Here is a 27,759-nt window from a genome sequence, read left to right as displayed (position 1 = left end):
GCAGAATTTCAGCTTTAATTTGATGGTATTTACATCCAAATCAGGCGAACAGTGTAGGAATTACAACAGTTTGTATATGTGCCTTCCACTTTTTAAGGGACCAAAAGTAATGGGACAGATTAACAAACATCCATCAAACTTTCACTTTTTAATACTTGGTTGCAAATCCTTTGCAGTCAATTACAGCCTGAAGTCTGGAACGCATAGACATCACCAGACACTGGGTTTCATCCCTGGTGATGCTCTGCCAGGCCTCTACTGCAACTGTCTTCAGTTCCTGTTTGTTCTTGGGGCATTTTCCCTTCAGTTTTGTCTTCAGCAAGTGAAATGCATGCTCAATCATGCTCAATTCAGGTCAGGTGATTGACTTGGCCATTGCATAACATTCCACTTCTTTCCCTTGAAAAACTCTTTTGTTGCTTTTGCAGTATGCTTTGGGTCATTGTCCATCTGCACTGTGAAGCGCCGTCCAATGAGTTCTGAAGCATTTTGCTGAATGTGAGCAGATAATATTGCCCGAAACACTTCAGAATTCATCCTGCTGCTTTTTTCATCAGTCACATCATCAATAAATACGAGAGAACCAGTTCCATTGACAGCCATACATGCCCACGCCATTGAGAGTTGACAGCAACAGATTCCAAATGCAAATAGCACACTTGAAATGAACTCTGGACCTTTTATCTGCTCTTTGTAAATGGGATAATGAGGGAATAACACACACCTGGCTATGGAACAGCTGAGCAGCCAATTGTCTCATTACTTTTGGTCCCTTAAAAAGTGGGAGGCACATATACAAACTGTTGTAATTCCTACATCGTTCCCCTGATTTGGATGTAAATACCCTCAAATTAAAGCTGAAAGTCTTCAGTTAAAGCACATCTTGTTCGTTTCATTTCAAGTCCATTGTGGTGGTGTATAGAGCCAAAAAGATTAGAATTGTGTCGATGTCCCAATATTTATGGACCTGACTGTACCTGTTGGCCACTGCTCCCTTCATTTGCTCGGATAAGCTCTTCATAATCCCAGTGGGAAAACACAAAGGAAAGGAGGCTACCTCAAGAACCTTGGCGAGCTGGAACATCAAGCTTATTCACAGAGCGTACAGGGCAAGAGGGTGTGAACTCTCTTCAATGGTGACTGCACACTCTACCAGGGCAGTAGCATCCTTGTGGGCGGCCCTTTCAAAAGTGTTGATGGAGACCATCTGCAGAGAAGCTTCATGGTCCTCTCAAAATACCTTTCTAAGGCATTATAGGGTAGATCCGGGTGCCTTATCATCTGTAGATTTTCGGGAGAACAACAATCCAATCTTCTCTTACATTGTAAATAAAACTAAAATTGTTTAAGTAGTACCCACCTTGTCAGCTAGTTATTTATCACTAGTATGCTGCCATGTTGGCGTCAGGAAAATGGAAAATTGTATCAAATACTTACTGTAATTTTCCTTTCCTGACGCCAAACCATGGTACCATACGGATCCACCATTGTACAGTACGTTTCGGTATGCAGCTTGTTACAAAGAATGGGGTGGCGGCTAACTATGCCTTTATTTATTGCTATTCACTGGTCCTGAGGGAGTGGTCAAAAGGCGGAGCTCTATCACTAGTATGCTGCCATGGTTTGGCATCAGGAAAGGAAAATTACGGTAAGTATTTAATACTTAATAATTTTAAGTTTTTACAATTGAGTAAAACATCCCTCTTTTTTCCCAATCACAGTCCCTTTATCTTTTTTTTTTTACAGGAAAAGTAATGATTTTCACCCATATAAAGCTGGAATGGAGCTGAACAAAAAAACTCCATGTGCCCTATTTATATATTATATTTGATTATGATGTGATTAAATCACATCACAGGAGGCTCACATCACAGGAAGTCACTGCTTTATAATTACAAAATGGCCTTGCTCTCATGAGTCTCCAATAGGACTGCCATTATTTTTTCATACTCTACCTTATGCAGCTTATATCCCTAAGTGTCCATTCCAACTAGCCTGGTCACTTGTGGTGCATTTAATGCATGTGTGTTAATGTGCTTTTTTTTAAGGCAGCTCATTCCTTTGAATGGTCTGCCCATTGCACCACAATAAATAAAAAAACAAGTGCAGGCTGCACTTTTTCACAATGCAAAGCATGGCAGTCCATAATCCATGCATTGTGGTGTTGTGTAACACAGGTGCATTGACAGTGTAGCACACCACCACACATAACATGCATGCCTGCAGCACCATGGTGTAATTGGCCCTACAGGCTCAATTCACTAATATGTCACCAGTTGGAACTTTTTCTGTCTGATTGTGGAGGGAAGTGGGGGGGGTAGAAGTTTGCCCCCTGGAGGGCAGGTAGAAACCACATATAATTCTTCACATTTTGGTTTCCAAGCACTTAACCTCCTCATGTCTTGCACCAATAGACACTCTGAGACTCCTTTCTGATTTTCAACTTCCCTTAGCATTTTAAGACGGGGATGTAGAAAATGGCCCCACAGCAGGTTCCAACATGGATACCAAGCCTTCAAGGTGAGAGACATAAAGCACATCTGTCCACCCACAGAGTAGGGCTATCATTACCTGCACAGTCACCTGCTTCCACTCAGTCGGCCCACTATTGATTATAATGTGTCCCAACCTTGATGGTTAAAAAGTGTGTGCCAAATGTGCTTAACCACAAGGGTTAACCTGATACAAATATTATGCAGCAGCACAAGGCTGTTCAACCCAGAGGGTTGAATAGCTTAGCTCCCCATATTGAAATTCTTCTGATACATCAAGGTTACTCGTATGCTGGTTCAAGGCACATCTAATAGTAAAAGACACAAAACTAGACATGTGCAAACCATTTCATTACAAACTGAAATTCGGATACAATTTTCATTATCCCGAGATGTGACTGTATGAGAATCTCCGAATCACAATAGTAAGGAATTTTCATGAATCTGAAATAAATTATTGTAAAAACAACAAATGAATTTGTATTAATTAGTTTCATTCATCTTCAGAGGGTTTTGTATGTTGTATGTTCAATAATATGTGTCAAACTCTGTACTATTATGAATGGCCAAAGCTAAAGTCGCATGAAAGTCGTTTTGGAATCACAAATTGCAATGCAAAGTTGCACTGGAAGTCGCACGACTTTGAGGTTCCAGCAGTGTGAACCGAGCCTTAATGTTTGTATCTGCAATAACATAATGACATAATTAATGAATCCAAATCTTCCTGAATTTGATTCAGAACAATAAAAATACAAAAACAACAAAATACAAAACGAATCCAGATATATGAAACAAATTAAAAAAACAAAGTATTCTAACATAACTAATACAAGGAAACAAAATAATTGACTTAACAAATTAATGCAAAATGAATGAATTAATTTTTTGTCATGCACATCTCTACACAAAACACTTCTTACTTGAAAAAGTTGCTTTTGCTGATAAGTTTGAAACTTACAGGTACGTCTCTTCTGTCTCCACTTACTGTACATGAACAGTTGTTTCAGATAATTTGGCTGAGATAAAATTGACTGTGCTGCTGTAACATAACACTGTCCCTAGTGTTTTCACATATGAAAAAGGAGCATACAAAACATAATGTGGCCCATAACTGAGATGAATAATGTCCATAGGACCAAAAAAGTCCATAGCAACTGGAATCCCAGAAGATGGGACCTTTTTGAGGGGAGCAGGATGTCCTGACAGATAACTCTTATAGGACAACAGCACTGGGCCAGTCCTCTGCAGATGAAGAATTCACACATGACCTGACCACGCAGCAATAAACCAAAATAATTTAAGTGGCATTATACCATAAATACAGAAACTACATGATGTCAGCCTAATACATCATCAGTGATATTTTTGTGGCTGTTTTAATAAAACCAATATAAAAATCAGTTTACAAAGATTTCCACACAGGTCATCTCCTTTATATAACACTGGCTTAAGGCTGATGATAACCATGAATAGGCATCTACTGATAAAGGAAAATGAGCAATTTGGGTTGGGGATAAAAAAAACACTTCTAATAAAATCTTTTCTGAGAAATACATCTTACAATAATTAAATGTTCATTCCATTATTAAACAAAATAAGATGTTAACATACAGTTAGGTCCATATATATTTGGACACAGGCACAATTTTAATATTTTTGGCTCTGTATGCCACCAGAATAAAATTAAAATTAAACAATCCAAATGAATTTGAAGTGCAGACTTTCAGCTTTAATTCAAGGGGTTGAACACAAACATCAAGTACAAATTTTAGGAACTGCAACCATTTTTATACACAGCCCCCCCCCCCCCATTTTCAGGGGCTCAAATGTAATTGGACAAATGAATATAATCATAAATAAAATGTTAATTTTTAATATTTTGTTGAGGATCCTTTACGGGCAATGACTGCCTGACGTCTAGAACCTGTGGACATTACCAAAGACTGGATTTCCTCCTTTCTGATGCTTTGCAAGGCTCTAACTGCAGCTGTCTTCAGTTATTATGTGTTTGTGGGTCTGCCTTTAGTTTTGCCTTCAGCAAGTGATATGCATGCTCAATTGGGTTGAGATCAGGTGATTACTCGGCCATTGCAGAATATTCCACTTCTTTTCCTTCAAAAGCTCCTGGGTTGCTTTTGCAGTGTGTTTTGGATCATTGTCCATCTGTATTGTTTAGCGCCGTCCAATCAACTTTGCTGCATTCGGCTGAATCTCAGCTGACATTATATCTCTAAATAATTCAGAAATAATCTGGCGGCTTCTGTCTTCTGTCATATCATCAATAAACACCAATGAGTGCCACTGGAAGCCATGCATGCCCATGCCATCACACTGCCTTCACCATGTTTTAGAAATGATATTGTTTGCTTTGGATCATGGGCTGTTCCTAGCCTTCTCCACACTTTCCCTCATTCTGATACAGATTAATCTTAGTTTCATCTGTCCAAAGAATGCTTTTCCAGAACTGGTCTGGCTTTTTTAGATTTTTTTTTAGCAAAGTCTAATATGGCTTTTCTATTCTTCAGGCTTATGAATGGTTTGCACCTTGTGGTGAACCCTCTGTATTTGCTCTCATGAAGTCTTCTCTTGATTGTAGATTTTGACAATGATACTCCCACCTCCTGGAGAGTGTCCTTCACTTGTCTGGATCTTGTGAATGGGTTTTTCTGTACCATATAGAGGATCCTGCAAATCATCCACCACTGTTGTCTTCCGTGGATAGCCAGGCCTTTTTATGTTGCTGAGCTCACCAGTGTGTTCTTCTTTCCCCAAAATGTACCAAACTGTTGATGTGGCCACTCCTAATGTTGCTGCTATCTCTCTGATGGATTTGTTTCACTCTTTAAACCTTACAATGGCCTGTTTCACTTGCATGGACAGCTCCTTTGAATGCATGATGTGGGTTCACAGCAATAGATTCCAAATGCAAATACCACACTTAGAATCAACTCCAGACCTTTTACATGCTTAATTGATGAAGAAATAATGAAGGAGTAGCCCACACCTGGCCATGAAACAGCTTTTGAATTAATTGTCCAGTTACTTTTGATCCCTTGAAAAAGGGGAGTGGCTATTCTTAAGAGCTGTAATTCCTAAACCCCTTCCTCCGATTTGGATGTACATACCCTCAAATTAAACCTGAGAGTGTGCACTTTCAGACCATATCCATTATATAACTATAGCTTAAATATGCTTTGATAAATACCTGAACAAATCTAAAATTGTGCCTGTGTCCAAATATAAATGGACCTAACTGTAAGTTATCCATCTTAGTTAACTGAGATAAAATCTGTTATATATAGTATTCACAGCAGAGGCATGTTTGGAGAAAAACCCTTGTTCATTGCATTCACTGCAAAAGTGAGCATGGTCCTGATATGCAGGGAAAAACATCAAAGACGTACCTAAGAAATAATGCTATACTTGTGGCAAGATTAGACATATACAATTTTATTGTCACTCTAGAAGTCATCCCTATCCAGCACGTAAAAGCCTTGTGTGGATAAGACAGATTTTTGCTCACACTGCCAAGGTCTCTGGTAGAGTCTAGCTCAGCATGCACTTCTTTTGAGTATTAGGGAATGTGTCCACTCATTATTCAACCAAAGCCAAGTTAGGAGCAGCATTTGGCCAGTACACAGAACCTCAACAGCTTCCTACCTCACCATGTGGGCATTAACCTAAGCCTTATTCGGCACAAAGGACAGCTAAAGTTTATGAACTTCAAACTCTTGCCACTGGCCACTATGAACTGAGAAAACCTGTAATATGTAAGAATTTGTGGGAGGTAGGTGGTAAGTTTCAGTGACCGTGGGGCCTTTCTGCTAATTGTGGACACCCACGTTGTAAGACCTGAGACCATTGAGAGATCCCCTGGAAATTATAAATGAACTTACTGGTGGGACTAAAAAGTGATTGAAAAGGTACAATTGGACTATGGTAATCAGGAGAAATAGGGGCTGGCTGGAGGCAAGGGCATGTTTACCAGCAGATGATCTGGGAAAAGACGTAGGTAACTTATAGTGTATTGTAGTTGCTTTTGTGATTGGCTTTAATATACTTGTAAATTAACTAGTGAAGCAACCTGAGCAAGTTACTTCTGGGTTAATTTCTTTTGGAGGGGGAGGGGCTGTCACAGAGATTTATAAATGATTCTGTATTGAGCTTTGTGAAGTGTTGTTGAGGCCATCGCAGTGTTTTGGAGAAGCATTTGCTATCATGGTTTGTTACCTAGCAGAGGGATGAGTGTGATTTAAACAAATGGTCTCCAAACTATGGTCCTTTTCTTGCCTTCATCTTTGGGGAACTATGCCTCCTACTTATACTGTACAAAGGCACTATTCCTCCCTCTGACATAATCAGTGGGGAAACAATTACTCCTTCTGACACCAACTTACCACAGGTGCTATGTAATATTTTTATTCCCACTGACGTTGATGGCACTCTTTACTCCCATTGATGCTGTGACATTTTCTACTCCCACTGGCCATATTTCAGCCTCCAAAATCTGAAGTACAGTAAACTGGCCCTTCATTTTGAAAGCTTGGAGACCCATATTTAAACATTTGAAACATTTCCTGTCTTCCCCACAGGGGGTCTTCCTGATCTGTGTAAATGACAGGAGGGGTGCACTGCAGAGGCCTGAGCTGATGCATGCTGTGTGAAGATTTTCTTTTTTAATTCTGGAAACTACACGGCTGAGGTTCTTTTATCATTAGCTGAGTGTTTGTGAATAAATATGGAATTTTGTGCCTGGAATCTCATCGTTGTATCATGGTCTTTGACATAGACATTTAGTATATCTATGTAAGCAATTTTACACTATATAGAATACAAATATTGTATGATATATATAGTCAGTTTTAGTATTTTGATTTACCTAAATATATGCACTCAGAGTCTATAAAAAAATCATCTAGTTCATTAACTGCATCTGAGATCTGCTTGCAAATATTCAGGTGAAAAAAAAAGATTGCTAATTGTTGATTCTCTTGATTGACCTACAATGGACAACAGTAACTCATATTTGTACTGTGTGTTTCTACATAGTATTTCACCTAAGCAAAAGAGTAATAATAACTACAGGGATTCTGGGGATGCTCTCTCCAAATGCAATCCACAGTGAAACCAATCATAATCTACACTTCAGCCTACACACACATAATTAGTCAGTTAACTGGGTATTGTATCAGATTGAAATGAGGCACTGTCTGTTAGCTAGAAGTAAATATAAAAAGTTGTACACATAATGGTGATATGTGTTTAAAAATGAAAAACAAGATGCACTACTCAGCAGTCATCTTTCATAATTCTAAATACTCAAAATAACAAAAATAAGATTTTTTTAATACAGCTTACCTGTAAAATCCTTTTCTTGAGAGTACATCACGGGACATAGAGGCTCTATTCATTACTTAATGGGTTAGATAGTCACCATCAGGTGATTGGACACTGGCAAACCCTAATTACAAGGCGAGTTCCTCCCCTATATAACCCCTCCCATATGGAGAGTACCTCAGGTTTGTAGCAAAGCAATAATTAAGTATCCCAACGTATATATATATATATATATATATATATATATATATATATATATATATATATATATATATATATATATATATATATATATATATTTAAATTCCGAAGAGGGGCGGAATCTCTGTGTCCCGTAATGTACTCTCAAGAAAAGGATTTTACGGGTAAGCTGTGTTAAAGAAATCCTATTTTCTTGTTCATACATCCTGGGACACAGAGGCTCTATTAATTACTTAGTGGGATTTCCCATAGCAATGCCCAAATTGAGGGGAGGGAGACACAGATCAAAAAGCAGACCACCATTGGACGTGAGGACCCAAACTGCTGCCTGCAGCACACTGCTCCCGAAGGCACAGTGTGCTGCAGGCAGTAGTTTGGGTCCCTTTCACATCCACCCGAAAGAATTCGGTGAATGTATGGATGAAGACCAAGTTGCAGCCTTGCAGATCTGAGCCAAGGAGGCCTGCGCTCTCAAATGAAAAAAAGGAATTTTCATCTTGAAACCATAAGCCTGAACAATAATCTGCCGAATCTACTTAGAGATAGTGGATTTCGATGCTGCCTTGCCCTTTCTAGGACCTTCTTGCAGCACAAACAAAGCATTGGCTTTTCGTATCAGAGTAATTGCTTTCAGACAGACCTTGAATGCTCTTACTACATCAAGAGAATGTAACAACCTTTCTTCCGCAGAATGCAAACCCATACGACGGTAGGACAACATCTTGGCTCAGATGAAAACCTGATACCGCCTTAGGCAGCAAAAGCTGTTAATTCTGATACCCCTCTAGCATAGGATAAGACAACCAGAAACTCAATCTTCTGGTCAAAAGAACCAAAGGAATATGGTGTATTGGTTCAGAAGGCTGTTTTTGTAAAAACAGACCATTCAATATCCCACAGGCACAAGGGAGATTTAACTGGCGGAATTAAACGTGATGTCCCTTGGATAAAAAGCCCGTACTAAGGAATGAGAGGCGAGTGGCCTCTAAAAAGAAAAAAAGAAATATTAATAAGGCTGAGAACTGACCCTTAATGTGCTCAAGGCCAGTTTAATTTCTACCCCTAATTGTAGAAAGGCGAGATTTCTGCCACTGGCATACCTTTGAGGATGCTAATCTCTGGATTCACGCCAGGAAACATACACCTTCCAGGCTCTGTGATAGACAAGCCTGGAGGCCGGCCCCCTAGCATTAACCAGAGTAGAGAGAACTGGACCGGAAAGCCCATGACTTTTCAGGATGTAGGTATCAACAGTCAAACCATCCAATTCAGATTTCGTAAGAAGGATGGAATACTAGTCTGCGAGAGCAGGTCTGGGCGTAGTGGAAGAATCCACAGTCTTCCCACCACCATCTTTAGGATTCCTGTATATCAAGGCCTTTTGGGCCAGGCTGGAGCCACCAGAATAACCGGTTACTTCCCACCCCGATCCTGTGAAGAAGACGTGGAAGGAGAGGAACCGGAGAAAAAACACCTAGGTCAGAGAGAACTGATCCCAAGGAATTTTAAATGCTTGTGTTCCGCATGCTAGTGGACCCTTTGTTCTTGACAAAAAAAGTTGTCCGGTTTCATGTTGAACCTGGAGGTTAGAAGATCTACACCCGGGGTACCCCATTTCCGGCATATAGCCTGAAAAATTGAGGGGTGTAGAGACCATTGTCCTGGACACAGCTGCTGGTGGCTTAGATAATCCACCTGCCAAATTTCCACCCTTGGAATGAAGACTGCAGATAGGCAAGGAACATGCCTCTCTGTCCAAACAAAAAATGGTTCACCTCCCTCTAGGCATTCGGATTCCTGGTGCCTGCTTGATTGATATAGGTCACTGCTGTAGCATTGTTGGATTGTATCCGGACAGGGCAGCTTTGTAAACCTCTAAGTCCAGGCCCTGAGGGTCAAACTTACTGAATCTCCAGAATATTGACGGGCAGGAACCTTTCGGTTTGGACCACTTTCCTTGGAGCGAAAAGTTCCTCTAGGATTGCACCCCAGCCTATAAGGCTGGTATCCATAGTTACCACTTTCCTGGTGACTGGAATAAAGGATTTTCCTGTAGATTTTTGGCTAGCAATCACCAACAGAGGCTCTTATGTACTTCTAACGTCAGGCGCCTGGGAAAAACTAAGGCTTGGATCCTCTTGCTCCAAGCAGACAGTATGCTGTTCAGTAATTGCATTGAGTGAAAACTGGATGAAAGGAAGAGCCTTAAAAGAGGCTACCATCTTGCCCAACAACCTCATACAAAGGCAAATGGAAGGTCTATCCCTTTCTTTGCCCACTTGGGCCAGATCTTTATGGTCTTGGCATTTGACTCGGGAAAAAGATACCCTGCTTTTGGGCTATGTGTCCAAATACTCTAGCCTCCATAGGGGCTATAAAGACCATGCTGGACACACTTAGGTTCAGCCATGCTACCAACTGATCTATCGACAGCAGACTGCATTGGTATGCCATTACCGCTATACCCTGAGCCCTTTAGACCTGCTAGAAGCGGGCCCTAGCAGTTTATAAAAGACTTGAGCATGGTGCCAAACCACAAGGGCAAGCCTACCATCCAGAAAAGGTGCTGTTTCCCTGTGAAATACAGACAAGTTCTGAAAAACACATATGCAAACGATTCTCCATATGTGTAAGTGGCAAGCGTTAATGGCATATGCCTCAAAAGAAGCGTGCGTCCATGGAAGCATGAATTTTCCACAATATGTTTAAAAACATAAAAAGTGTGCGCTTACCTATAGCACATGTGCTATGGAACGGGCACCTTGCAAGCAAGCATGCGTCTCTGAATGTGTAAGATTACACACCATGTATCCAGGCAGACACGTATTCCTATGTGAACATAAGGAATCCTGTATAATTAAGGAGGCTAAATTAACATGCCTCGTTATGCAACCAGGCGATCATGCATTTTTATGAGATTCAGCATTTTAATGTGACCAAACATTCTATGCATTATAAGCACTACTGTGCGGACAAGTACCCTTGTTTGACCAAGGACTCTTGTGTGATCAAGCACCCTTGTGCGATCCAGTATCTGTATGCAATCAGCATCTTTATGCGATTTAAGCATTTCTGAAAAATTAGCTTCTCCGCATGACCAAGTATCCTGGAGTAATCAAGGACTCTTGTGAGATCAAGCACCCCTGTACGATCCAGCATCTTTATGCAATCCAGCATCTTTATGCATTTTTAGGCATTTCTGTAAAACAAGCCTCTCCGGGTGACCAAGTATTCTTTGGTAATCAAGGACTGTTGTGAGGTCAAGCACTCTTGTGCAATCCCGTATCTTTATGCAAACAGGCATTCATGCGTTTTTAGGCATCTATTCGATTTTAGCCATTCATTCGATTTTAGGAATTTTTGCGCAAATAAGCACTTAACGACCAAGCATCTCATGCGACTATGTAAGTCCACCACAAACAAAAAAAAAACATGTATCTCTATGTGTATTACATGTTCTGCCACATGCATCTTGTACATTCCAATACTCAGGTAACTTATGCAAATATGTGGACTGATGAAAAGGAAGTTTATCCTCCGCTGACGTGCGTCCCCGCACTCAAGCGTTTAGCTGTTTGTGTTAGCAACAATGTGCACAGAACCGTGTACAGCACCTGGTATTCCCAGGTGGTCTCCCATCCAGGTACAAACCAGGCCTGACCCTGCTTAGCCTCTGAGATCAGACGAAATTGGATGCTTTCAGGGTGATGTAGCCGTAGGCATCTCAGCAGTTGTGTGTTTTGGCTAGATTGTAAGCAAGCACCTGCAAGGACCTTGGGGAGTTTCTACACCTCTTTGTAGTAATGGATGGACTTGGAAAGGTACAAGAAGCCTATGGGAATTAAAAAATCCAAGTAGGAGACAGAGATTTCGGCCGTCTAGGCTGAGGGTAAATTATACGTAGCCTGAATCTCAGTAAAAGATTGCAGCTACAACTCCCGAGCCTGTGAGGCCTCTGATACCTCCGCCTCGTCAGTTTGCACCTGTTCCCTGTCCCCTGATGGTGATTTTTTCATCATCAGATTGTTGATCCTCTTGATTGAGGATTTAGGGCAGGGAAAGGGGAACTACCCCAATTTCTGCCCTCTTGAGAGGATACTGCGATTAAGCAGCTAACTTCTCCTGTACACCACACACTGCAAATGCAAACAACCTTCTTTAAAAGACCTATGCAGGGCTGCAATGTTGGGAGAGGCTGCAAGCCTGACAGGGGAAATGGCTTATCCTGTGCGGCTGCCTCCAGTCTTTCAGGGGGAGATAGAACCCTTAGATCTAGGCGGTGATTTCTTATTGGTTCTTTTACCTGCTCCTGAAGCCCTCTTACGGGGAGACATAGTCCTAAGCTGACAAAAGCAGAGGTACTAGTATAAATGCAATCACTGTTGTGCCTAGTATTATAATATTATTATTAGCTTAGTCTGCACAACCTGACGCTGATGCTGGGTAGATTTCTTAGCTATGCCTGGATCCGAACCCACAGCTCTGTGTCCCACCGCTTACAGGGCGCTGGCGTCCTGGGCTTAAAAAACAGCTGCCCTCGCGCCTTCACACTAGTGCACCTTGCCGCATGTGCACGGCGCTAGCAACCACACCCCTCCTTCCCCTCTGAATCCGCCGTAAAAGCGCCCCCCCCCCCCCCCCCCCCCCCCATGCGTGCACATGTATGAGCAACTGCCGGGGGTGATGGGGGAGAAAAGAGACCCCTGAGGACTGTGCAGGACCCCCGGACTGCATGGGATCCCCCCTTTCAGCTTATGTGGCAGAGCCTGCAGCGGAGGAGGTGAGCGGTTTCTCAGACCAGCTTCACTGAGCGTGTATCCTGGAAGGCATGTATGTATACACCAGGTATGTCCTCTAGTGGTGGAAATCAGGTAAGACATGCAAACTACTCAAAAGAAGATAATCCATAATGTATATACTTAAGGATTGTCTTCACTTACCTTATCCCCGTTGCAGGAACTGCTGAGAACAGACAGATCCAACCTTCACCCATCATGGTGGGTAGCGTTGTGCTAACTTTCAGGGTTCTGGGTTCCTACTCACAGGATCCTCTTCCCTAGACCTGTAGAAGACTCTGCCAGGAAAACTTTTTGTGCAACTTAAATTTGTGCACCAAAGCGCTGGATCCCAGAGCCCCGTCCTCAAAAAGGGACATTACAGGCAGAACCTCGTTTCTTCTCTCACGAGGCCCGGGTACCATCCATCTTAGCTGTATTTATTGGCCCAAGGTATGGATATGGTTGTATAGCTCCTAGGCCCCCACAGAGACCATCAAACAGAACTTTCTTATTAGCACATCTTTATGACCAACCACTTTAGACACTGGCGAAAAAACTGAGGTACTCTCCATATGGGAGGGGTTATATAGGGGAGGAACTCGCCTTGTAATTAGGGTTTGCCAGTGTCCAATCACCTGATGGTGACTATCTAACCCACTAAGTAATTAATAGAGCCTCTGTGTCGCGTGATGTATGAACAAGAAAATTAAATTGGTTTTGCCACTATTCTTTTGATATCATTATCTCTCATGTTGCTGTTTGTTATATGTAATAAATGTATAGGTAGTGTATATATGTGAACTTAAGAACAAAAATGTACCCTTCTATGTGGTGGCTGTGTTAGATTTTTTTTAGGCCAAGTACATTTCTGCAAGTACATAAAAAGGCATGTTTATGGTGTCACAAACCCAGTGGGCTTATAACTTCCTGCCACTGACTTAAAATGTTGTTTCCAGCTATCTTATGTAATTAAACTACAAAACACTCCCTATGTAATAGAGATGAACTGAATGTGACATGCAAATGTGTTCCTAAAAAGGTATATAGAACTGAATGGGACTTTAATTGTGCCTCTAAGAAGTATAAATAGATGAAAAACAATTAATGAAAAAATACATTATTTTATTTTATTCAGTATAAAAACAGTTAATAATACATTACAGTTAATACGGTTGAAATAGATTCAGGGTGTGCAAATCCCCAATTTCAACAGAGTTATGGCCTATGCTTTTCGAGGATGAGGCCGCTTCATCAGGGCCTTTGAGAATGGCACAATGTGATCACGTGTAGATTCTACAAATAGAGCATCAATTAATAGCAAGTATAGCAAACCAGCAAGTTGACGAGCAGGTTTAGATCCAGGACCAAGGGAGGGGTGAGATTCAACCTTATGCCTGCACACCTTGGGTCCACCGTGGCCGTTTTATCCGCTGCTCTGGAGGCTTTGAAAGGCTTACCTTAGTCACTTTTGCTGTCTTTTATCTTGTACCATGTGAGTTTAAATCTTGAAGGCTGTTTAGTGTTTTCATTAAAGCTTTGTTTACGGTATTACACTATTGGTACACTTTTTTATTCACATGTGGAGATTATATGAGACACATGGCTGGAGTTCGGATGCTTGCTCTAAAACCCTATCCATGTGGTTTAAATGCGCTTTAGCCTAACATGAGAATGTAGGCATTGGAATTCGGTGAGTGCGTTTCTTTAGGGGAGTGGAATCACAGACACATTGGTGTGGTGAATGAATTAAGAGATCTTCACGTCGACTATAGATCCTCTTCAATATTTTATGGACTTTATTTTTCATATTTTGGAAATGTTTTTTTTTTTTTGTTCTTTTGTAGCTTCACTAGCTACATCATATCATTTCACTTGTCACAGGGTGTTTAGCGCTATTTGTCAATTTAGTGCTTTAGCATTTATTATATTTTTGCAGTATATTCTCATTTGTAAATTGTGAGTCACATGTCACTTTAGGGGATTTAATACTCCTTGTGCACAAACATTTAGCGCCGCTATTTTGACTTTGTGTCATTTTCCCAGACTGACCAGTAGTTAAAATTCAGCTTTTACATCAATTAATATTGCATAGATTTATAAAGTTACATCAGTGAGGAGTGGGGGAGGGAGAGGGGGGGAGGGGAAGTCGAAAGGGGGAGGGGAGAGGGGAGGGGGAAAAGGGGGTGCAGGGAGGGGAAGGAGGGAGAGAGGCAAAGAGGGAAAGGTAAAAAGGGGGGGAGGGGGGAAGAAGCATCGCCATACACACCCCTAGTGGACTGATAATGCAGCTATATTTGTCTGTTGAATACTTTATAAAACATCTAGATCTGTTTAGTAAACATTGTTAACAATTTCTCATTAAACACATACCTTTGTATAAATGTATGCATCAATGTCTATATATATTTTATATTCTAGCCCTCACTGATGTAACTTTATAAATCTATGCAATATTAATTGATGCTCTATTTGTAGAATCTACACGTGATCACATTGTGCCATTCTCAAAGGCCCTCGTCTGCGAAACGCATAGGCCATAACTCTGTTAAAATCGGGGATTTGCACAGCCTGAATTCATTTCAACCGTATTAATTGTAATGTATTATTAACTGTTTTTATACTGAATAAAATAATGTATTTTTTCATTAATTGTTTTTCCTCTATTTATACTTCTTAGGGGCACAATTAAAGTCCCATTCAGTTCTATATACCTTTTTAGGAACACATTTGCATATATTTGCGGGATGGTGCCTCTATAGAAGGGATGGTATTTTCGCGCTCGCCCACCCCGATATATGAACTGAATGTGACATTTACCAAACATCAATCACTGTAATTTCAACACATGCACCAAGAAGATACATCGGCAGAGAATGTTTAGTAAATTTCACATTCATTGCTTTATAAATAAATGTACCCTTTGTGTTACCTCTAGTTTTTTTTAGTTTATTGTGTTTGTTTAATTCAGTATATTAAATGTTCTTGTAATAAAAAAAATTTACATTTATGAATACACTGCTTGGGTTTAGCTAACTTCCAAAGAGCTGAGTCTTACTTTGATAACACCCATCCTTTACTAACATTGTCTTGTTGATGGCAGTGGTGGCTGGTGCTCAAAATTTTTGGGGGGGCGCAAACAAAACTGAAAACATTTTGAAAAAAAACATCAATTGCAGCCACTGTGCCATCAAACACAGCCATTGTGCCCATCAAACGCAACCACTGTGCCATCAAACGCAGCCACTGTGCCATCAAATGCAGCCACTGTGCCCATCAAATGCAGCCACTGTGCCCATCATCGTAGCTACTGTGCCCATCAAACGCAGCCACTGTGCCGTCAAACGCAGCCACTGTGCCATCAAATGCAGCCACTGTGCCCATCAAATGCAGCCACTGTACCATCAAATGCAGCCACTGTGCCCATCAAATGCAGCCACTGTGCCCATCAAATGCAGCCACTGTGCCCATCATCGTAGCTACTGTGCCCATAAAATGCAGCCACTGTGCCCATAAAATGCAGCCACTGTGCCATCAAATGCAGCCACTGTACCCATAAAATGCAGCCACTGTGCCATCAAATGCAGCCACTGTGCCCATCAAATGCAGCTACTGTTCCAAACGCTGCCACTGTGCCTATCAAACACTGCCACTGTGCCATCAAATGCTGCCACTGTGCCATCAAATGCAGCCACTATGCCATCAAATGCAGCCACTGTGCCATCAAACGCAGCCACTGTGTCATCAAATGGTGCCACTGTGCCATCAAATGCAGTCACTGTGCCAAACACTGCCACTGTGCCATCAAATGCAGCCACTAAGCCATCAAACGCAACCACTGTGCCATCAAATGCAGCTACTGTGCCAAACGCTGCCACTGTGCCCATCAAACGCTGCCACTGTGCCCATCAAACGCTGCCACTGTGCCATCAAACACAGCCACTGTGCCCATCAAACGCTGCCACTGTGCCCATCAAATGCTGCCAGTGTGCCTATCATATGCTGCCAGTGTGCACAACTGCCCATCATATGCTGCCAGTGTGCCCATCAAACACTGCCAGTGTGCCCATCAAACACTGCCACTGTGCTCATCAAATGCAGCCACTGTGCCCATCATCGTAGCTACTGTGCCCATCAAACGCAGCCACTGTGCCATCAAACGCAGCCACTGTGCCATCAAATGCAGCCACTGTGCCCATCAAATGCAGCCACTGTACCATCAAATGCAGCCACTGTGCCCATCAAATGCAGCCACTGTGCTCATCAAATGCAGCCACTGTGCCCATCATCGTAGCTACTGTGCCCATAAAATGCAGCCACTGTGCCCATAAAATGCAGCCACTGTGCCATCAAATGCAGCCACTGTACCCATAAAATGCAGCCACTGTGCCATCAAATGCAGCCACTGTGCCCATCAAATGCAGCCACTGTTCCAAACGCTGCCACTGTGCCTATCAAACACTGCCACTGTGCCTATCAAACACTGCCACTGTGCCATCAAATGCAGCCACTATGCCATCAAACGCAGCCACTGTGCCATCAAACGCAGCCACTGTGTCATCAAATGGTGCCACTGTGCCATCAAACGCAGTCACTGTGCCAAACACTGCCACTGTGCCATCAAATGCAGCCACTAAGCCATCAAACGCAACCACTGTGCCATCAAATGCAGCTACTGTGCAAAACGCTGCCACTGTGCCCATCAAACGCTGCCACTGTGCCATCAAACACAGCCACTGTGCCCATCAAACGCTGCCACTGTGCCCATCAAATGCTGCCAGTGTGCCTATCATATGCTGCCAGTGTGCCCAACTGCCCATCATATGCTGCCAGTGTGCCCATCAAACACTGCCAGTGTGCCCATCAAACACTGCCACTGTGCCCATCAAATGCAGCCACTGTGCCCATCATCGTAGCTACTGTGCCCATCAAACGCAGCCACTGTGCCATCAAACGCAGCCACTGTGCCATCAAATGCAGCCACTGTGCCCATCAAATGCAGCCACTGTACCATCAAATGCAGCCACTGTGCCCATCAAATGCAGCCACTGTGCTCATCAAATGCAGCCACTGTGCCCATCATCGTAGCTACTGTGCCCATAAAATGCAGCCACTGTGCCCATAAAATGCAGCCACTGTGCCATCAAATGCAGCCACTGTACCCATAAAATGCAGCCACTGTGCCATCAAATGCAGCCACTGTGCCCATCAAATGCAGCTACTGTGCCAAACGCTGCCACTGTGCCTATCAAACACTGCCACTGTGCCTATCAAACACTGCCACTGTGCCATCAAATGCAGCCACTATGCCATCAAACGCAGCCACTGTGCCATCAAACGCAGCCACTGTGTCATCAAATGGTGCCACTGTGCCATCAAACACAGTCACTGTGCCAAACGCTGCCACTGTGCCATCAAATGCAGCCACTAAGCCATCAAACGCAACCACTGTGCCATCAAATGCAGCTACTGTGCCAAACGCTACCACTGTGCCCATCAAACGCTGCCACTGTGCCCATCAAACGCTGCCACTGTGCCATCAAACACAGCCACTGTGCCCATCAAACGCTGCCACTGTGCCATCAAACACAGCCACTGTGCCCATCAAACGCTGCCACTGTGCCCATCAAATACTGCCAGTGTGGTTATCATATGCTGCCAGTGTGCCCAACTGCCCATCATATGCTGCCAGTGCGCCCATCAAACACTGCCAGTGTGCCCATCAAACACTGCCAGTGTGCCCATCAAATGCTGCCAGTGTGCCTACTAAATGCTGCCAGTGTGCCCCCCGCCCACTTGTCGTCTGCCCAGCACTTACCCTGTGTCTGTGGGGTATCAGGTGATGTGTGGGGTCCTTCATGCATCTCCTCTCCTGCCTAATCCCCCGTCCTCGCCTTGTGATAGGCGTCCAATAGCAGTGCCTGTGGTTTCAGCCAATCAGGTGACGGGTAACAGACCCGAGTACCTGATTGGCAGAGAGGCAGTTCAGTGTTGGGAAAGTGAATAGTCATTCGCTTTCCTAACACAGCTGAGTGGACACAGTTCACCTATTTTGCAGCCTTAGAGCCTTACTTACCAGCTCCGCTTAGGCCGTGCGTTCCACAGAGCGTCAGACGTCACTTCCGGTTTCCGGTTTCCCTCTGGCACAGAGAGTAACCTCTTAACTAGAACAACAAAGCACCCGGGCGGAAGTTGTTCTTCGTAATGGAATGTGCCACAAAGCAGGTAAAAATCCTGCAAATGAAGCGCCTCGTCTGCAATCTTGTGATTGCATTGACGTGGTGCTTCCCATAGTGTCTTTTTTTTTTTACTGCTGGGGGGGCGGCGCCCATGCACCCCCTATGGACGGGCTGCCACTGGTTGATGGATTGATAAGATTTTAGATACTAATTCATTGTTGCATGAGGAATGTATTGAATTGTGTATGATTATACTCAGATAAATGTGATAACCTGATTTGTGCCAACAACATGAATAGGCTGGATTTTTTTGCTGGAATTAGCTTTTGCTAATTTTTCTTCCTTTGTGCTTTATTGTAGATTTGTTTTTAACTGTCTGTGATTTACTTGTTTTTTAAATAAAATGAATTATCACTACTGAACAAATAAAGATGTAGTAATGTACCGTCGTTCTATCAATTGAAGAAACAAAAGGCAGCAAATTTGAGGCAACTATGGACTTTCATGGTACAGTAAGGGCTCACATATGTAATTATATAAAAATATAAATTTATTTAAGACACAACATGATTAAAATAGCCCTTTAGGGAGAAAATACACATAATCTTGAATCTCTGAAAAATAACTCAGAGAGTAAACATATATCCATCTGTGAGGGGGGATCAGATAATCATCCTTTATCAGTTCAGCCTCTACATGTTTAGCAGTGAGACCACTTCTTCAGGAGTATACTTCAGAGTTTTTTTTTTTATACGTGTGGATATCTCTATAGAGAACAAACATATATATGAGCAAACTTCAAAACAGTAAAAAAGAGTATATACAATAATGGTTGCAAAGATTTGAACCAATATGGAACCCAACTCTGTCTGCCACAGAGGTGAACCACTCCACAATCCAACAACCTGAATCTGTAATATGTATAATACAATTCCACTTTATGGATGTGTCCCCAAAATGAATGGACATACATAGCTTACCAATGCAGGACTAACACAAGCCAATAGGACATCTCAGGCCCCGAAGGGCAATTTCCCGGGCGAGTGTGGAAGCCAGGTCACGGTACAAGGAATGCAAAACTGTCAAAGATAAGCAAAAAATTATGTATAACTAATACAGCAAAACCAAATAATTGCTGACACAGTGTGCTTGCAAATCGCATAATCGACATGCAAGATAAGCCTCACTCAAGGTAAAGTAGATGGCGGTAGGGCCTGAGAGGGCGGGAATCTCCAAGGATGGGACTCGGAAGCTTGAAGCTGGTAAGGGAGGGCTGTATAAAATATAGATCAACAAAAGGAGTCTCTAAACACTGTGTATTCAATTTATATATGCACAGCTGATACTACCATCGAAACCATGGAGTCAAGATGGTCAATAAGGACACTCACCCTGCTAAGATGGTTGAGATAAGAAAAGATATTTCATAATTTAGCCCGAAAATCCAATCAGATACAGGTGAGGTCAATTGAAATACATCAGGCTTAACAGGCTTGACCATAGCCAGAGGTCCCTAAGGATTAGTAACAGATGAAAAGTTAGGGATAGACACAACAAGATAGGGCATTGCAGCAAATTGCAAATAGCCCAAGCCTCCACAAGTCTTTACCTCAATCCACGCTTCAAGTCAGTTACACCGCCGCTGTGAGTGTTATCATACAGCCAAATAATGGGAGAGGACACCAATTATATAGGCCTGGCTCCTATCCAAGTGATGTCACAGCACAGCGCACTGGCCCTGGGCGATGACAACACCGGACACAATCTCGGACTGCGCATGTGCAGTACCGCAAAAATGGCAAATAGACACAGAGAGACGTTTCTCTCTAGGATGCCGTTCACCTGTCCTCAACAGGCGTCCAACAGCACCATCTAGTGGATGGACCAAGGAAACCATAGGACAACATAGGGGGAATACGGTAAACAGAACCAATAAGTGACTATTTAGAGACATAAAGTGATAGTGATTTAAATTGAAAAAAAATAGTAAACTAGTACCAACAAATCTTTTTTCTATTAAAGCAAAAAGGCACATAGTGGTAGTCTGGTCCCGGAAATGATTACAACCGACCAACAATCAGGATAGCATTCCACAACAACAACAGAGACGGTCTTCAATGGAAAGCAGAGAACAAGGGAAAGAGTAGAGTAGAACACATTGAGAGGAGTATGTGAAAAATGCCCAAGGACAGTCCACATCCCATCATAATGACATTATATCTATAAGAAAGGTTTATATGTATTAATTTCATTAATTCCAGGATAATTAGTAGCCGATAATCTCTCTATCCATAATGTTTCTGCTCTCAAAATCATATTATCCCAATCACCTCCTCTAGGGTTGGGAGGAATCACCTCAAGTACGAAAAACTAAACTAGGCTGTTATTAAACCTATGATGTAGACCAATGTGTCTAGCAACTGAGGTAATCATTCTACCAGATCCAGAAGAATAGACATGGTCTCTAATTCTCTGGCAAATTCACGGATGGTCTTGCCAATATAAAATGCATGGCATTTACATGTCATTAAATAAATTACACCTTGGGTAGAACAATCGGCGTAGCATCGGGATTGATGCCATTGTCCATTGGGTAAACGGATGCCTCTACCCTCAGTGACCCAAGGGCAACGACTACATCTCCCACTCTGGTAGGTTCCACAGGTGGATCTAGGGGAACTTTCCGATGTGATTGAATAATGACTAGATGTTAAAAGATCTTGTAAAGAAGTTGCTCGTCTAAACACCAGTTCGGGGGTTGGGCATACATATTTGGAAAGTGTATGGTCTTCAACCAAGAGATGCCAATGGTGAGAGATAGATGCCCGTAGGCATGACTCATAAGCAGAAAAGCATGTAACAAATTTAACCATATGGACAGAAGGCTTAGGGGAAGATTTGTATAAAAGATCAAGCCTGGATCTTAGTCTTGGTTTGTTAAAAGCTTTCCATAGAAGTGATCTAAAATAGCCTCTGGCTAATAATCTATTTTTTAGAAAATCAGCCTGGTTGAAGAAATCATCTGTCGAGCAGTTTCTACGCATCCGCAGATATTGCGCATAAGGTATACTGCGGATGAGAGGAGCCGGATGTAGACTGGAGGCATGTAAAATTGTATTGCCAGAGCTGGGTTTATGGTACAGATCAGTCACTAGATCACCCTTATCATTGATCATGATAGTAAGATCAAGAAAGGAGATTTGACTTGGGCTAAAGCTGTGGGTGAATTTCAGATTGAATTTGTTAATATTTAGAGCATCCAAAAAGGATAATAATTTATTCTTAGATCCTATCTAAATAATAAGCAAGTCATAAATGTAGCGGAATCAATAGAGTACCTTAGTTAACCATCGATCAATTCGCTCATCAGTGAACATCCATCTCTCCCAGCCTCCCAAATAAAGATTCACATAAGACGGGGCACAACAAGTGCCCATCGCGACTCCTTGTCTTTGTAGGTACATTTGATCCATAAAAGTAAAATGATTAAGAGTCAAGATAAATCTAAGTAAATCCAAAACAAAGCGATTATGTGGCCAGGTGGTCCTGTCCTGCTCCATAAAGAAGGACCCATTCACCCGGATGCCCCACTCATGTTGGATACTGGAGTACAAAGCCTCTATATCCACTGCCACAAGCAGTTTTTTAAGTACACCCAATTCTGTTGGTCCTGATGAAGCTGATGATCTGCAAAACACGTTGACCTTCTCAGAAAATTGAATGTGCTTATCTCTGTGATGTATTTCACAGACAACAATATGTGTTTTTATATTTTATGTGATAAAACGTTATTTTTATACAAACTGTATGATATAGAATCATTTTTCTTTTTGCTTGGTAAGAGTGCACACTGGAATTTATTTAAAGTCCCAAAATACTCTCTAAATACAATATGTCCTTTTGCTATACAGAGCTAGCAAAACTAGAACATGGTGCTCGGGGAATATAGGGATACAGAACATGTCGCAGATTTTTAAAGATGGTGTCCTGTTACCTATTTTGTATGCTTTACCTTCACATATGCACTTCTACTACATACAATTACAACATGTAGTTAAGGCGCAAGGTGACGAGTGGCACTTACAGTATCTCCTACACCTATCTTTAATTTAATTCAAATGGCTGATAGGGTGGAGGCTTATCAGGAGGAAGTAACATGCTCGCTTAATGTGGCCTAGATACTTTTTCAGCTCTATATTACTTTGCACTCTCATTATACCTCCCTGAGGCTTTATAAGATGGGTTACAGTACAGAGCCACACTGTTATAGATGTAAAAGAGACCATGGGGATTTAATCTATTTATTGTGATGTTGCCCCAAATTACATCTCTATTGAAGACAGGTACTGAATACACTAAACGCGGTATTCAGGGTAAATATTCCACTGGATCCTAAATGCTGTCTCCTAAATGTTCTTGAGTGGATTGTTGAGGAGAAGCACTCTAGGATAGCCATAGGAAGGGCCCTTTTTCACGCTTGAAGGCTAATCCTGTTACTCTGGAAATCTCCTGCTCCACCTACGCATAAGTCTTTGATATCACCTGTAGGTAATTCTTTACTTTTTGAAAGCCATATTTACCTACACAGGGGCTGCCCCAGTAAATTAAAAAAACTGTGGGGATCATGGTTGAAAACCCCTGGCCTCAGCCCATGAGAACTTGTATACCAGAGATTGTTTGTGTGTGCGAATAGGTCATAAATGTATGACTCTTGTTCAATGTTGGCAAGTACTGTATATTTATATTCGACTATGTGTATGAAGGTATCGCTTTGGATGCTTTATGCTGAATGATCTATTCTGTACTGACATGTCCTGAATTGTCAATATGTTTTTTTAATAAACATTTTTCTGATTTAAAAAAAAAGAAAAGAAATATCTATCTATCTATCTATCTATCTATCTATCTATCTATCTATCTATCTATCTATCTATCTATCTATCTATCTATCTATCTATCTATATGTGTATATAGATATATAGATATATATATATAGATAGATAAATATTTAGATATATCTATATCTATATCTATATATATATATATCTATATCTATATCTATAGATCTAGATATATCTATATATCTAGATCTATAGATCTAGATATCTATCTATCTATCTATCTATCTATCTATCTATCTATCTATCTATCTATCTATCTATCTATCTATCTATATATCTATATGTGTATATAGATATATAGATATATATATATAGATAGATAAATATTTAGATATATCTATATCTATATCTATATATATATATATCTATATCTAGATCTATAGATCTAGATATATCTATATATCTAGATCTATAGATCTAGATATCTATCTATCTATCTATCTATCTATCTATCTATCTATCTATCTATCTATCTATCTATCTATCTATATATATATCTATATGTGTATATAGATATATAGATATATATATATAGATAGATAAATATTTAGATATATCTATATCTATATCTATATATATATATATCTATATCTATAGATCTAGATATATCTATATATCTAGATCTATAGATCTAGATATCTATCTATCTATCTATCTATCTATCTATCTATCTATCTATCTATCTATCTATCTATCTATCTATCTATCTATCTATATATATATATATATATATATATAGCAACTCTAAAACACATTGTATTAATATTTTGTAAGTAATGACTAAAAGACAAGAGTCTCACAGTCAAATGGCACAGATACACAGTTTTGCTGATTTATTTCATGATGGACATCTGTTTCATTAGTTCTGGCTACCACAAGTTTGACTGTTATTACATTGTGTCCTAGATTTCTCTATTTTGCTTCATTTTTTGTGCAGATTAATGCAGATTAATACATGATGCACTCTAAAAGCAAACATAGCACAAAAGATATTTGCTTTCCTTTTTAACCTAATATCCTCTGTTATCACTTTTATGTATAAAACATTCAGAACAAGAAATATAAAAGCAGAATTGTAATCCTTTAATGCTTAATGTAATGTTTTGTCACATTGCCACAGGGATGACCTATTGTCTAAATACAAGAGGCATGGTGTTCTTACTAGAGTCTTGGTGTGCTTTGTTTATTTCTTCCAGATTTGTGCAATAACCCAGTGTGAAACGTTGCCTTTGTGCAGAGCTTCCTGTAATAAAGACCAGTCCTTGCTGCTCTCTCTTCTTGTGCAGGGTGACTGGTTTTGTATCCCCCTGTTCTCAGCAGGCAGCCTGCAGTGGGTGGAGCTGATAGGACCCCTCCCAAAATTCTGCTATCTGTACAGCATAGTGATTAATGTCATTACTACTTTTACAAGGCAATATCTGGGTTTATTAGGACACTTGGTTGTCTATTGAGGATTATATATATAATCAGGCTTTTGTGCCAGGAGTTCAGCTTTAACAGGGAGCTGCTACCTGTTGATTATACAGCCATAGGCTGGTCCTTGACCAAGCTGTATTGCTTGAATACTGTGGAGGAAAGTATAGTTAGGGGACTAGCTATCATTTCTAAAAAGTAGCTGAACAGAATTACAAATACTTTAGCAGGTAAACAAATTCACGCAAATCATTCAACTGTGTGTTAGCGACATTTTAACCTATTCCTAAGTCTATGGTTTACATTTTCTCTGTTAGTGTAATTTGAAATGTTCATCAGCCATACTAACCCTTTTATTTCTATTAATATGATCTTGCTGAACTGACTGACAAATTGAGATAATGATGCACAGGGGCTGATCTGTAAAAATAAAAAAAAAATATTGTGATTGTAAAGGGTGTTTTTTAAATAAAAATAGAAAAGATGTTATACTTCACTGCTCTGTGCCATTATATTGCAGAGAGTGGTCCCTTACCTCTTTTTTGGTGGTCCCCTGTTGGCACAGCCCACTCACTCCCCCTCTCTTCCAAGTGCCCCTATTGCAAGCCGCGTGCTATGGGGGCACCCATGCAAGCGCGCTCCAGAGTCAGGTTGTATGCGTCCATAAACACACACACAGCACAGCTCAGTCATTCTCCCCTCTCCTCCCCCTACAGGATTTGACTGACAGCAGCAGGAGCCTATGCTCCTGCTGCTTTCAGTGAAGTCTATGAAATCAGGAAAAGGGGAGGGAAGAGCTGCCAGCAGTCAAAGGGCTGGATCTATAGGGGAATCAGGTGTTTAGGGGCAGGGGAGGTAGGACAATTGGGAGGGGGCATTTTTTACTGTAATGCAGGGAATCCATTAAGGTAAAAATGGTTTAGGTTTAGAACCACTTTAATCTCTTGTCTACAGCCAACCAATCTGATTCAAATCCCCAGTTCAGACTGAATCAAAAACATAGGAAACAGGCTTGAAGAAAATCATCACTATTTTTTTTACATTGCTGAGTTGAGTGCCAGTAGGTATGCATAGCATTTTGTCTCATCTCACTAGCTTGCAATATCAGACAGGGCACCTCCCATTGGCGTACAACTCCTCAACACCACAGCTAGCAAGGAGACATCTTCTTTGCCTGTCTCTGGCTACTATCACTTTCCTATGGCAAGCATTGGCAAGAGAAATGCAGACAAAAGTGGGGTGTGTCAGCCATGCACCAAGTGAGGGTGCTCTGCCTATGACATTGCAGCTAGTGTTACAGGGCACCTAGAGAGATGGGACAAAGTACAGCACATGTAGTGATTACAATGTAGGTGGTGCTGCACAGTCTAGATGTGAGTAAATTTGAAAAATGCACTACAAAGCCATAATTCAACATACACATCAAATATCAAATAAATACATATTATATAAATCTCAAGTGCATCAATATAAGCAAGTAACTGGTAATAACTAAGAAATAATGTCCCAGTGCAGTAAAATAAATAATCCACTTTTGTGATCTGCTCTCTCTGTTAAATGTGGGAGGTAGACTACGCGCTTCCACCAATCACCTCCCAGAACTCTCATCTCACTCCCATAAAACAAGAGCCTAGAAGGAAGGTTCCAGCTATATAGTCGCTCAACTACCCTCAACGCCTTTTGCATAGATTATAATCTATGTGAAAGGCGTTGAGGCTAGTTGAGTGAGGCTGACATCACATCTGGCCCCTGACCCGCACTGAAACTGAGGCTTGAACCGCTAGCCATCTTCCTGAAATGGAACGACGAGCACTGGTTCTGTTTGGAACGCTGGATAGACTTGGGGTCGTTCTCAAGGCATAAGTAAATAATGGTAGATGGTGGAGACATATGAAAGAACATTGCTGTATCTGCTGGGAAAAGCTCTGGTATACCTGTAGAGAGAACCAACTGAAGCAGGTAACATTAAGGCTTTTTGATTACTGTTTTCTGGTGAGTGCCAACTTTGGAAGGTGGTGGTAAATCACAAGCGCGTGGATTGCTCAAACATATATTTGACACGTGGGATAAATCTACGAAGCATCATTAACTGGGACTTTTTTGCACCGAATCACTTTATTTTTAATTACTTTGTATACACAATTCCTTGAAAATTAATGAATTTATTGAATTAAAAGTCACTTTTTTGTATAGATTGACTGAGTATTGATGAATATAATGATTATTTATTTTGCACTTTAACATGAATAATAATTTACATATTAGGGTTGGCGCAGCTACCTATTTATACCTACCTATTTATATACATTTTTACCCTTGCACCACTAAATAGTGGAGAAATTGTGTTTGCAGCAAATCTTATATATTGAACAGATCTATCATTATTATTATTATTGTTTTTTTGCGCCGGTGACACATATCACACAAGTGTAAATTTGATGTCCCCTCAAAATAACTCAAC

The 27,759-nt window shown here is 41.1% G+C and overlaps 1 protein-coding gene and 1 pseudogene across 13 annotated transcripts in view; both read right to left on the bottom strand.

The window, feature by feature from the left end:
• LOC141132482 (protocadherin alpha-C2-like) overlaps positions 1–27,759 on the bottom strand; it is a 441,772-nt gene that overhangs the window by 137,352 nt on the left and 276,661 nt on the right. The window lies entirely within an intron of this gene.
• LOC141135024 (5S ribosomal RNA) lies at positions 11,633–11,751 on the bottom strand (annotated as a pseudogene).

The sequence above is a fragment of the Aquarana catesbeiana genome, linkage group LG03 (assembly GCF_042186555.1).
Source record: "Aquarana catesbeiana isolate 2022-GZ linkage group LG03, ASM4218655v1, whole genome shotgun sequence".
In the NCBI taxonomy this organism is placed as follows: Eukaryota; Metazoa; Chordata; class Amphibia; order Anura; family Ranidae; genus Aquarana; species Aquarana catesbeiana.
This window is presented reverse-complemented; position numbering and strand designations above follow the sequence as displayed.